Source organism: Nelumbo nucifera, chromosome 4 (genome assembly GCF_055504915.1).
Source record: "Nelumbo nucifera cultivar China Antique chromosome 4, China Antique-T2T, whole genome shotgun sequence".
NCBI lineage: Eukaryota > Viridiplantae > Streptophyta > Magnoliopsida > Proteales > Nelumbonaceae > Nelumbo > Nelumbo nucifera.
The window spans coordinates 95,670,876-95,682,467 of NC_142652.1; positions in this window are offsets into that span (position 1 = coordinate 95,670,876).

An 11,592-nucleotide genomic window follows, 5' to 3' on the forward strand; every position below is an offset into this window, starting at 1 on the left:
GTCCATCCTAATTTGGTTGTAGCCTGAGTAGGCATCCAGGGAGCTTAGCAACTCGTGTCCCGAGGTTGCATCCACTAGGCGATTGATCCTGGGGAGGGGAAACAATCTTTGGGGCAAGTTTGGTTCAGGTCGGTGTAGTCAACGCACATGCGACACTTGCCGTTTGCCTTCTTTTCCAGAACAGGGTATGGCCACCCAGCTCGGGTAATGAACTTCTCTTATGAAGTCTGCTGCGAGGAGCTTCTCGACCTCCTCATCGACCGCCCTCCAGCGTTCTAGGGCTAAGTTGCGTTTCTTCTGTTTAATGGGCCTAACTACAGGGTTAGTATTCAGCTTGTGAGTTATATGGTCGGGGTCCAAACCGGGCATCTCTGCCACGGACCATGCAAAAATATCTAAATTTTGAAGTAAGAAACTTACCAGTTCGGATCGTAGGGGTTCCTGGATGGAAGCACCGATCTGAAGCGTCCGAGCTGGGTCTGCGGCTGAGGTCGGAACAGCGACTATTTCTTCCGTGGGCGCAACTCATTCTTTGCCTTGCTCTGTAGGCCGCTCCAGTTCGAGGTCGTCGGCCACTTTGGTCTTTCCCTTTAGGGCGGTGACATAGCACTTGCGGGACTCGAGTTGGTCACCCCGCGCTACCCCTACACCGAAGTCCGTAGGGAACTTCATTGCCAAATGATAAGTGGAGACCACCGCCCGTAGGACATGGGTGATCGACTGACCTATTATGGCATTGTATGGGGAGGGGGTCGCGACCACCAGAAAGTCGTGGTTGAGTCTGACTACGCAGGGCCATGTGCCGATTTCCACAAGTACTATCATTTTCCCAAGGGACCTGACTTCTTCTCCGCTGAAGCCCACCAAAGGAGTGTTCGCGGGCTTCAAATCACTTCCCTGCAACTGAATCTGGTCGAACGTGGCTTTGAAGAGAATATCTGCCGAGCTGCCCGAGTCAACAAGTACGCGCCTGACCTCGAACTCATTGATCTTTACCTTTATGACGAGGGCGTCGTCGTGGGGGTAGTGAACCCCGCATGCATCGTCCTCGGTGAAGAATATGGGGTCTTCCGTCCTTGGCCGCTTTGGGGGATTTTGTTCTTCTCTGGTGGCCTCACGGGTTGATGCCCGAGCTGTTGTTGTGGTGCATCCTGCTACAATCGATCCTCCAACGATCACATGAATCATTCCCTGAACTGGCCTTTCCTTTGGGGGCTGCTTCTGTGACTGTTCTACTGGTCGGCTACTAGACTCGGGGGCATCTCTGTTGTGCTCCCCCTGCCGACCTATCTTATTATTATTATTATTATTATTATTATTATTATTCTTATTCTTATTATTATTATTATTATTATTATTATTATTATTATTATTATTATTATTATTATTATGTTGTACAAAATTTCTTAGGTACCCATGATGGATAAGTTCCTCTATTTCGTCACGGAGATTTTTACAATGTTCGGTTTTATGACCGTTGTTTCTATGAAAACTACAGTACAAGTTTTTATTCCTCTCATTCGAGTTTCCTTTAAGACGAGGTGGCCACTTCTGATCGTCATCAGGATCTCAGCCCGCTTTGCATTCAAGGGCGTGTAGTCCACTCGATCTGCAGTGGGAGCTCGGAACGACTGACTTGGCTTTGGCCCCCGAGCTGAGTCTTTCTTCCTCCTGTCATCCTAGTTGGGGGTTTTGCCTTCCCTCTTCCTTTTTTCAAACCCAACCTCAGTCCTTTGGTTGATCTCCTCCTCCGTTCTTATGAATCTGTCCGCGAGCTTGAGGAATTCAGCTATGATCGCGGGCTGGCTGACCACCATGTGCCATTTGAATTCCTTGTGTGTCACACCCCTCTTGGTTGCCGTGAGCTGTACTGTGGGGTCTAGGCGCAGAATCTGCAAGCACGCGTCGTTGAACCGTTTGATATAGCCTCGGATAGATTCTCCTTCCCTCTGGACTATCCCGAGGAGGCTCTCCTCGGTTCGAGGGCACCGCTTGCTGGTAACAAAGTGCGCGGTGAAGACTTGCACAAACTGGGTCTAGCTCCTTATCGACCTAGGGTCCAGGTTCTTGTATCAGGTGCTGTTAGACAGTTTTGTATGCCCTTAGCTTCAATCAGAATGATGTACTTTATGAGTTTATTGTAAATGAATAAAAATGCATATTTGATTCATGTTCCCTTGGTATGTTTCTGTGTAATACCCTTAAACTGGACACTTAATGAGACTCATGTTAGTTTAGAATGTTCACAACTAGTGGGTCGGTTTGGGGAGACCCATCCTGATAAGGCTAACACTGTTGTGCCACCAAGTCGGTTGGGGTGGCCTGTCTCAGCTACCAGAGTGAGACTCTAGACACATACAGTGTAGGATTAATTGAATCTTTGAATTGGACCAGATTTCCAGTATTGCCCTGGACCTTGGAGATTAATGGGCAAAACTGGAAAGTTACACCCGACCCCTAGACTCGATTATGATACTGCACTAGGTGTCGGATTGGGCTGTCTTTGATGTACCAATCAGTGAGATCCTTAGCGGGGGTCAAAACCTGGGTATGTTGGGACAGTCTGAGAATTCATCTGAGTGGGTGATCATAGGGACAGGATCAGCCCCTTTGTCGGACAAAGGTAATGATCGGGGATGCACTCTCACTGATGAAAACCAAGACTGCCGGCAGCCGATTTCATTCGTTGAGATTTGTTTTGCAAAGTATATTTTATATGAGATATAAAAGTATATATATTATGGTTTCTAAAATGTTTGCAAGAAGGTTTCAATTCCCGGGATCCATATAAGCAGAGAGTGCAACACTGTTCCTTGCAGCCGAGGGAGAGGTCCTCTCTTGTCGGGCTATGTATGATCATTATGGGCTGAGAGGTTAAGTGTAAGACCATTGAGGATAATACCTGATGGGCTAATCTTGCATCTGCCCACAGTCCCTGGGTGTTACAAGGTGGCTTGGCCCAGGGACCACTTAGGGTAAGTGTTGGGCCCATAGAGCCCATTTGATGGGTTTCAGGGGGTGCACTATCCATAACAGTGTATTCGGCTAGGCCTTATAACAAAGGCTAGGCTGAACCCATGTGGCTGATGTGTAGATCAATGCTTGGGCCCCACACCATACAAGGAAGCTCAACTAGGCAGCAGTTAGGAAGGTTAAGTGAGCACATAAGCTTAATGGGCCTAAAGCCCATTTCGAACTGGACTTATTTAATAAGTTAAATTTGGGCGAATTCTGAGATGGGTCAGCAAATAAGATAGGGTCTTAACCCTATCCACTCAAAGAGTCCAGATCTGAATATGATTCAGATCTAGAAACCTCCTAATGAGATTAGGAGAAGGCTGATATAATTTACAGATAAGATAAGGGTTTATCCTTATCACCTAAAGAGAGGACTGATCCAAATATGATTTGGATAAGCAACTCCTTTAGTTTTACAAAAAAAGAAGGAGGGGGCGACAACCTTTAGAAGAATCAAATAATCAGATCCTCTTTAAAACTGAAACTAGAGAAGAAAGATTTCTGCAATCCCTGCAAAGATCTCTTCTTGCCACCTCCTTCCTGTAGCCTCCAGACATCCAGTTCGATCTCCAGTTGTGGGAGAAGTCAAGATTCGATCTTGACATCAGTTCTTTGAGAAAGAATTGATAGGAAGCTGTGCTCACGTGCCATCCTGCTGTTTCTTGCGAAGGACAAAATTATTGGAGAAGAATACTACTGATTCTGCTCCATCCTACACTGCGCCATCTTCAGTGGGAGCAGTCTTTGGATCCTTTCTTGGGCGTGAACACCTTCGTTGGAGGATACTATTTCTCCGTATCAGGTATAATCTTCTCCTACTCCTTTTGGTTCAGATCTGGTTCAGTTTATGGTTCAAGAATGATCTTTGAAAATATGATTTTCTAAATAGGGAATGCGATTCCCAGTTGAAGGGAGAGAAATTTTTGGAAATTCGCCCACCTTATTCCACGAGTTTTGGGCGTCCATATGATGGATCTCTCATCCCTTCAGTGGTATCAGAGCCTAGGTTCAAATCTTGAACCAATTTGTTTCAGATCTGAACCTGCGCAAATGGGCAGAAGGCGTTCTACCCGATTTGCGCAGATATGGGTTTTGGGAAATCTGTTCCCAAAATTAATGGGCGAATAATCTGAAATTAATTTTATATAAATCTGATTATTGTTTAGAATTGTTCTTTATGGTTTTCTTGATTTATGGGTTGTTCGTACAAGAGGAGATCAAAATCTTGATTTGCGCAGGGAACCTGCGATTTTGCAGATTATGGGTTATTTTGTTACATTTGGTCTGTAAAATATATATATTTTTTTATTTTTTAGACTGAATGTATAGGTATTCGATCTGTTGTAATTATTAATAGAAACTAGGATTTCTATTTATTTTATTTTGGATCGAAGATGGTGCCGCAGAAAAGGAGAACTCGTAGAGGAGGAGATTTCGCAGATGGGAGAATCGCTATTTGCGATTTGCAGTTTGTGAAACTGCAACCTGTGATCTAACCTCTGTTTTGCAGGAAGGATTGTGCGAAGAGCCCTGATAGACTGATTCTTGATTGCTCTTTTATCAAAATTTAATTTCAGATTATTTTCTTGAATTAAAGATCAAACCCTAAACCCATTCGAACCAAGATTGGTTCAAATTGTTTGGACCGAATCTAGGGTTTAATCAAGGATGAATGTCAGCCCTAATTTTCCCACTAATGGGTCTGAGGATTGATGTTTAATTAAATGGTTAATTCGGCCCAACTTGTAAAGGCCCAGTTTTAAATAGTTAAAACTACTAAAAGCCCACTAAAATCTTAAAGCTATATGGGCCGAACCATTCAACCCTATTTCAGCCCATATACCTAGATAATATTAATGGTTAATATTATGGATTTAAAATGGGCTTCAAATGGGCTTTACAGATAATTAATTGATTGGATCAATTTATCCTTGCATGTGATGTTTGGATGTGTGATGTGCTACGTACATGGACCATAAGTGTTTGGCCCATGCTCAGTCGATAGTGGCTCTTGCGCACACCATGGCTGAATGCACATCATTACCATGGTGTCCCTTTTGGTCATTGGATGACCTTCCTCAGTGGTGGGACCCACACCTCATGGAGAAGTTACGTGCGGAACCCTAGCCGATTTAGGCCCACCGTAATCTGACTTTATGAAAGTCAGTGGGAGCCACTTGGGTTTGACCTAGATCAAACTAGGGCGTAATTAACTATTCCCTCTAGCTAATATGAGTGCATGTGATAAGGAGATTCATATGATGAACTCTCTAAAGGCCTTCCATCATTAGCATGAGGATGGGTCATTTAGTAATGAGGAAACACACCAGAAAATGGGCTATCCATTTGTTGTTGGGCTTGTCTGAATGTTTCATAAGATGATAGGGGCGTCATAGACCGATGTGGGAGGGGCTTCACCAGAAAATGGGAACTCTCTCACGGTACCTTGGCGTTCACAAATATGATGGGTAAGCACTCACTGGACAGAAAGGTTTACCTGAAAACGGCTTTGAACCTTGTTTAACAGAGGCCAAAGGGAAAACTCGTATGATGAGTGGATATGATCCTTCACAGAAAGGTGGTGGGGTTATGCAGCTGAAACATTTGGCTCCATGCACCCTATGTGATTTTCCACATTTCTAGAGACAACCCGTAGTCTCCGTCACTGAGAAAGGAGGGAAATCTTAGAGATGAATAAATGGAAATGGAACGTAGATTAAAATCCATATCTATGAAATGAACATGAATCAAGTTGGACTGTGGACTGATGTTTGCTCTTTTATTAGAAAATGGCACACGGACAATTTGCAAAGTTGCTTGATGACAACAAGTTGAAGGGCCCAAACTATGTCGACTGGTACAGGAACCTTATGCTGGTCCTAACTTCTGAAAAGTTAGATAAAGTGGCAAAGAATCCTGCCTCGGAGTGTCCGGGTGATAGGGCTTCTAAGGCCTGAAGGAGAGACTATCAGGAATGGGAGGAGAAAAACTCCCTTGCCCGGTGTTACATTATTGCCTCCTTGGACAACCCAATACAGAGGCAGTTCGATCAGATCGAACTTTCCAAGGACATATTGGACAGTCTCAGGACGATGTATGAAGAGCAGAATCGTTCTACTCGACAAAAGGTCTTGAAACAGTTTATGACCGCACAAATGTCTAAGGGCCAACAAGTTCACGACCATTGTCTTTGGATGATGGGATACATTAACGAACTGGAGGCTCTTGGATCCGGGCTGGACCTTGCGACCCAGATAGATGTTATCCTTAATTCTTTGCCTCCTTCCTTTAATCCGTTCATCATGAACTATAACATGAACAAGCTGAATGTCAACTTGCAAGAGCTCAGCAATATGTTGCAAAGAGTTGAAGAACTGATTAAAAAGGATGAGCCTGTAGTTATGCTTGTTGAAGCTAGCAAGACAGGCAAGAGAAAGAGGAAGGCAAAGAAGCCTCAGAAGAAAGCCACTAAGGGCAAGACGCAGAAGAAAGACAAAGCATCGGATGCCTGTCACTTCTGCAAGAAGACCGGCCACTGGAAAAGGAACTATCCTGCCTACTTGGAACCCAAGAAAGGTAATTTTGAAACTTGTGTTATAGAAACCAATTTATTGGTAGCTTCTGCGTCCTAGTGTATTGACTCCGGGGCTTCAACTCATGCGTGTAACTCACTGCAAGGGTTCAAGGTAAGCAGAAGGCTGAGTGAAGGAGAAGTCACACTCTACTTGGGGACTACTGCAACTGTTGCAGCCGCGGCCATAGGAACCGTGGAGTTACTTTTTAGAGAAGGAACAATTGTACTGAAAGATTGTCTTTATGTACAAAATTTAAGGAGAAATTTGATTTTTGTCTCAAAACTGTGCAGATGGTTATTCTGTCTTCTTTAGTAATACGATTACTATTAAAAGAAATAACAGATTCATCGCATACAGGGAACTGGAGAATGGTCTCTATGTTCTACATCCTTCTCTAGAAACTAACATAACTGAAACTACGACGGCTGAAATCCCCAAGAAGAGAGCCCATGATACAGTTAATCCCACGTGTCTGTGGCATTACCGACTTGGCCACATCGGTATTGACCGAATCACAAGGTTGGTAAAGGATGGTCATTTGGATTTTCTAACTGTAGAAGATCTTCCCATTTGTGAGCCTTGCCTACAATGCAAGATGACGAAACGGCCATTTAACGGTAAGCCTGAAAGATGTACAGGCACACTTGACCTAATACATACTGATGTATGTGGTCCCCTAAGTATTAGGACACGGAATCAACACGTGTATTTCATCATCTTCACAAATGATTTTTCACGATATGGTTACGTGTACCTAATGAGACACAAGTCTGGATCCTTTGAAAAGTTCAAAGAGTTCAGACAAGAAGTCGAGAAACAGTTAGGGAGAGAAATTAAAGCCCTTCGATCAGATTGATGTAGCGAGTATCTCTCTGATGAATTCAGGGACTACTTAAAGGACAATGGGATAATATCACAGTTAGCTCCTCCTACCACACCACAACTTAATGGTGTTTTAGAGAGGAGGAATAGGACCTTATTGGATATGGTCCGATCACTTCTCATACACTCAGAGTTACCCACATCCTTTTGGGGTTACGCATTAGAGACTACGATTTACGTGCTGAATCGGGTTCCAACCAAATCGGTTCTGAATACTCCATATGAACTTTGGACCGAAAAGAAACCAAGTGTCAGACACTTGAAGATTTGGGGTTGTCCAGGACATGTTAAAAGAACAAGTGCAGACAAGTTGGAATCCAAAACTAGTTGTTGCCTATTTGTAGGCTACCCAAAAGGCTCTGTGGGTTACTTATTCTATGACCCAAGTGAGCAGAAGGTGTTCTGCAGTCAAAATGCACAATTCTTGGAAACCGATTTCATACTATACACCCATCGTCAGGAAATAGTTCTTGATGAGGAGAGCTCAAGAGCAGTGGGAGATGTCCCACAAATTCCAGGTAGTGACCAACCTAGAAGATCCACTTGGGTATCCAGGCCACCAGTCCGTTATGGTTATGACCAGGATAGTTGCCTGGTGGAAACCTTGACTAGTGAGGAGGATCCTGTGACATATGCGGAAGCTATGTTGGACATTGATTCCCAGAAGTGGGTGGAGGCCATGAGAGAAGAGATGGACTCAATGGAGACCAATGGAGTCTGGACTCTAATAGATCCGCCCTCCGAGGTAAAAGCAATCGGTTACAAGTGGATTTACAAGAGGAAGAAGAGCCCCGATGGTAGGGTTGAGACCTTCAAAGCTCATCTAGTGACGAAAGGGTACACTCAAAAAGAGGGCATCGACTATGAGGAAACCTTTTCGTCTGTGGCCATGCTTAAGTCCATTAAGATCCTGCTAACTATAGCAGCATACCATGATTATGAGATTTAGCAAATGGATGTCAAAACTGCATTCCTGAATGGAGATCTTACTGAAGATATTTATATGCAGCAGCCGCAAGGCTTCATTGCTGCAGGTCAGGAAGACATGGTATGTAAACTTAATAGATCCATTTATGGACTTAAGCAAGCTTCTAGAAGTTGAAACATCCGTTTTGACTCTGCTGTCAAATCGTTTGACTTCAAGCAGAATCTGGATGAACCCTGTGTCTACAGGAAGTACAGTGGAGATAAGGTTACTTTCTTGGTTCTGTATGTAGATGACATTCTACTAATTGGGAATGATGTAGGAATGTTAACTATGGTGAAAGTATGGCTTTCACAGCAATTCTCCATGAAAGATCTTGGAGAAGCCTCCTATATACTAGGTCTTCGACTCTATAGAGATAGATCGAAGTGGATAACATGATTATCCCAATCTGCTTACATTGACAAAAGAGTCAAAAGATACAGTATGGAAAACTCCAAGAAAGGAAATGTTCCTTTCAGGCACGGAGTCACTCTCTCCAAGAAGATGTCTCCCAAGACTTCTGAGGAGATTGATGGCATGAAAGACGTTCCATATGCCTCTGCCGTAGGGAGCATCATGTATGCCATGCTGTGCACTCGTCCTGACATTGCTCAGGCAGTGAGTGTAGTAAGCAGATTTCAGGCCAACCCAGGGCAGGAGCACTGGACTGCTGTGAAAAACATACTTAAGTACCTTCGAAGGACAAAAGAGTTTTGTCCAGTATTTGATGGTAGCTCACTACAGATCCAAGGGTATACAGATGCCGATTTCCAGTCGGATCCAGGTGATAGAAAGTTTACATCTGGATATGTTTTCACGATAGGATCGTGTGCTGTTTGCTGGAAAAACAACAAACAGGGGTCCACTGCAGACTCCACGACCGAGGCCGAATACATTTCCGCAAGTGAGGCTGCCAAATAAGCCGTGTGGATGAAGAAGTTTGTTCACGAGTTGGGAATAGTTTCGTCCAGCACATCATCCATCTCGTTGTTGTGTGACAACTATGTTCCATGCTAAGTAGCACAATGTACGACTATGTTCCATGCTAACTATGTATTAAATTATTCTATTATCATCATCACCTAAGCCTTATCCCGAATATATGGGGTTGGGGTTGGGTACTTTAATGCTGTTTTTCCATTAATATTCCATTCTGTATAGTGCCATACCCATTGTTACATCCTTCTCAAGAAGTACTTTTATTAAAATGTTATTACAATAATACAAATAAAAAAGTAAACTACATTTTTATTTCCCAATTAATACCTCATGTAAAAAAACCAATTTGACAATTCTACAATTTACACTCTTTATGAAGAGTTAGAAAACATCTATTTTCCATTTGCCATAAATGGGCATAACAAAACATGAATTTTATCCATTTATGCAAAAATGCTGATGTAGCGATTTGTTTCAATGCAATGGAAGATAAACACTATGATAGAAAACATTTATGACTTGAATTTTTTTCCAACTTTTACTTTTTGAAAGTTGTTTTCTCATTTGTCTGCAGAACTTTGTAGGGTCGTTGTCTTCTTGGTTGGTGCTCAAAATTATCTTCATTGGTACTTATCCAAAAGGGATGCATGCCTCTCATGCCTTCTTTGATTAAGGGCATGAGCTCAAAAGTATTAATACGACACATATGCTTAAGGTATATTAGTTATATTATTTTCCGGGGACCGGCACATAGCATGGATTGAATGGCTCAAATTTGGAGGGGTGAAAGTTGGTACTCGAATTGAAGAATTTACACTACATCAGGCTTGAGTTTTCAGGCTAATCCCATTGAAATTTTGAGAATTTCTCAACCCAAGCCCGCCCAAGTTGCACCCATTTGGTGCCATAAATAAAACCTCACTGCCAGCTAACATTCAGAGAACAAGGCAAATATAAGTAAGACCGTCCAAAGAAGGATTCGTAGAAGTGAAGAGTTCAATTCCACAAAATAATCTCGCAACAGTTGTTCAATAATATTTTGATCAGAAGTCCATTCCCCATGAACTATCTTCAGCAATGTAATGCTATTTTTACGACATCGATGAGAAGCAAAAGAATGAAAAAACTTATTGTTTTGATCCCTAGAAAGAAGCCAATTGCATGCAACAGGATCTTTGATGCCCTCCAAATCCAATAGGTGCTCCAACTCCATTTGTAGAGCCCATTCAATTCTTTGCCAAGATTATCAGTGGCTTGAGAGAGGAAGATTGGAGTGCAGCATTGTCTCTGATTAGCCAATTCCGAAGGGATTCTTTACAGCTAGAACAATTATTTAAAAAAAATTATTTCTTGGAATCCAATTTGCATGAACTTGATCATGAAATCCAGTCATATGAGACCAATAGGATTCCAAGCAAGGAGGAGGGTGCTGCCAAGAAGAGCAAGTAGTATGTAGTACAATAGGACAATGATCGCTTCTAATTGCTAGTAAACGCCATACCCAAACTTGTTGAAAAAATTCCAGCCAAGTCTGAGTCATCAATACTCTATCAAGCCTTTCTCGAATAAGATCTTTGGCGATTATTTGACTATCTAAAATGAGATCCTTTAAACCCAATATCAATGAGATGGAAATCTTTAATTAAATCACATAAATCTGGAGAAATAGAAGATGATGTAGAGCTGCCACCTTCTTTATCCGTATTAGGAGTAAGGTTGCCACCTCATCGGATAGCAACCAAGACTCCATTAGAGCTGGATAATCTCACTTCTAGTCGATCTAGGATTACCTCTCTCTCTCTCTCTAGATCGATAATTGTTATCTTCTCTATCTCTTTATCTTCTTCTTGTTGTAATCTATACAAGATAGTGTTGTACTTGGACTCTACTTTATAATGTTATATATATTGAACAAGGTTCTGGTGATCAACACCACCAAATCATTCTTCCAATTTATTCTTCTTTTGCTATTTTATTTCAAACTTGGCATCAGAGCCAATACCACCATGTCGTCGATCAATAGTTCAGCCGAAGAGGAGCTCAATAGCCTTGGATCATTAGTTTCTGTTGTGACCCCAGGAGCTGCAACGTTGATGCCAAACATTACACACTACTTACCTATCAAGTTGAACAATGACAACTATATCTTGTGGCATGCACAACTTCTTCCTATTCTTAGAACCTACAAGCTGATGGGAATGGTTGAAGAAA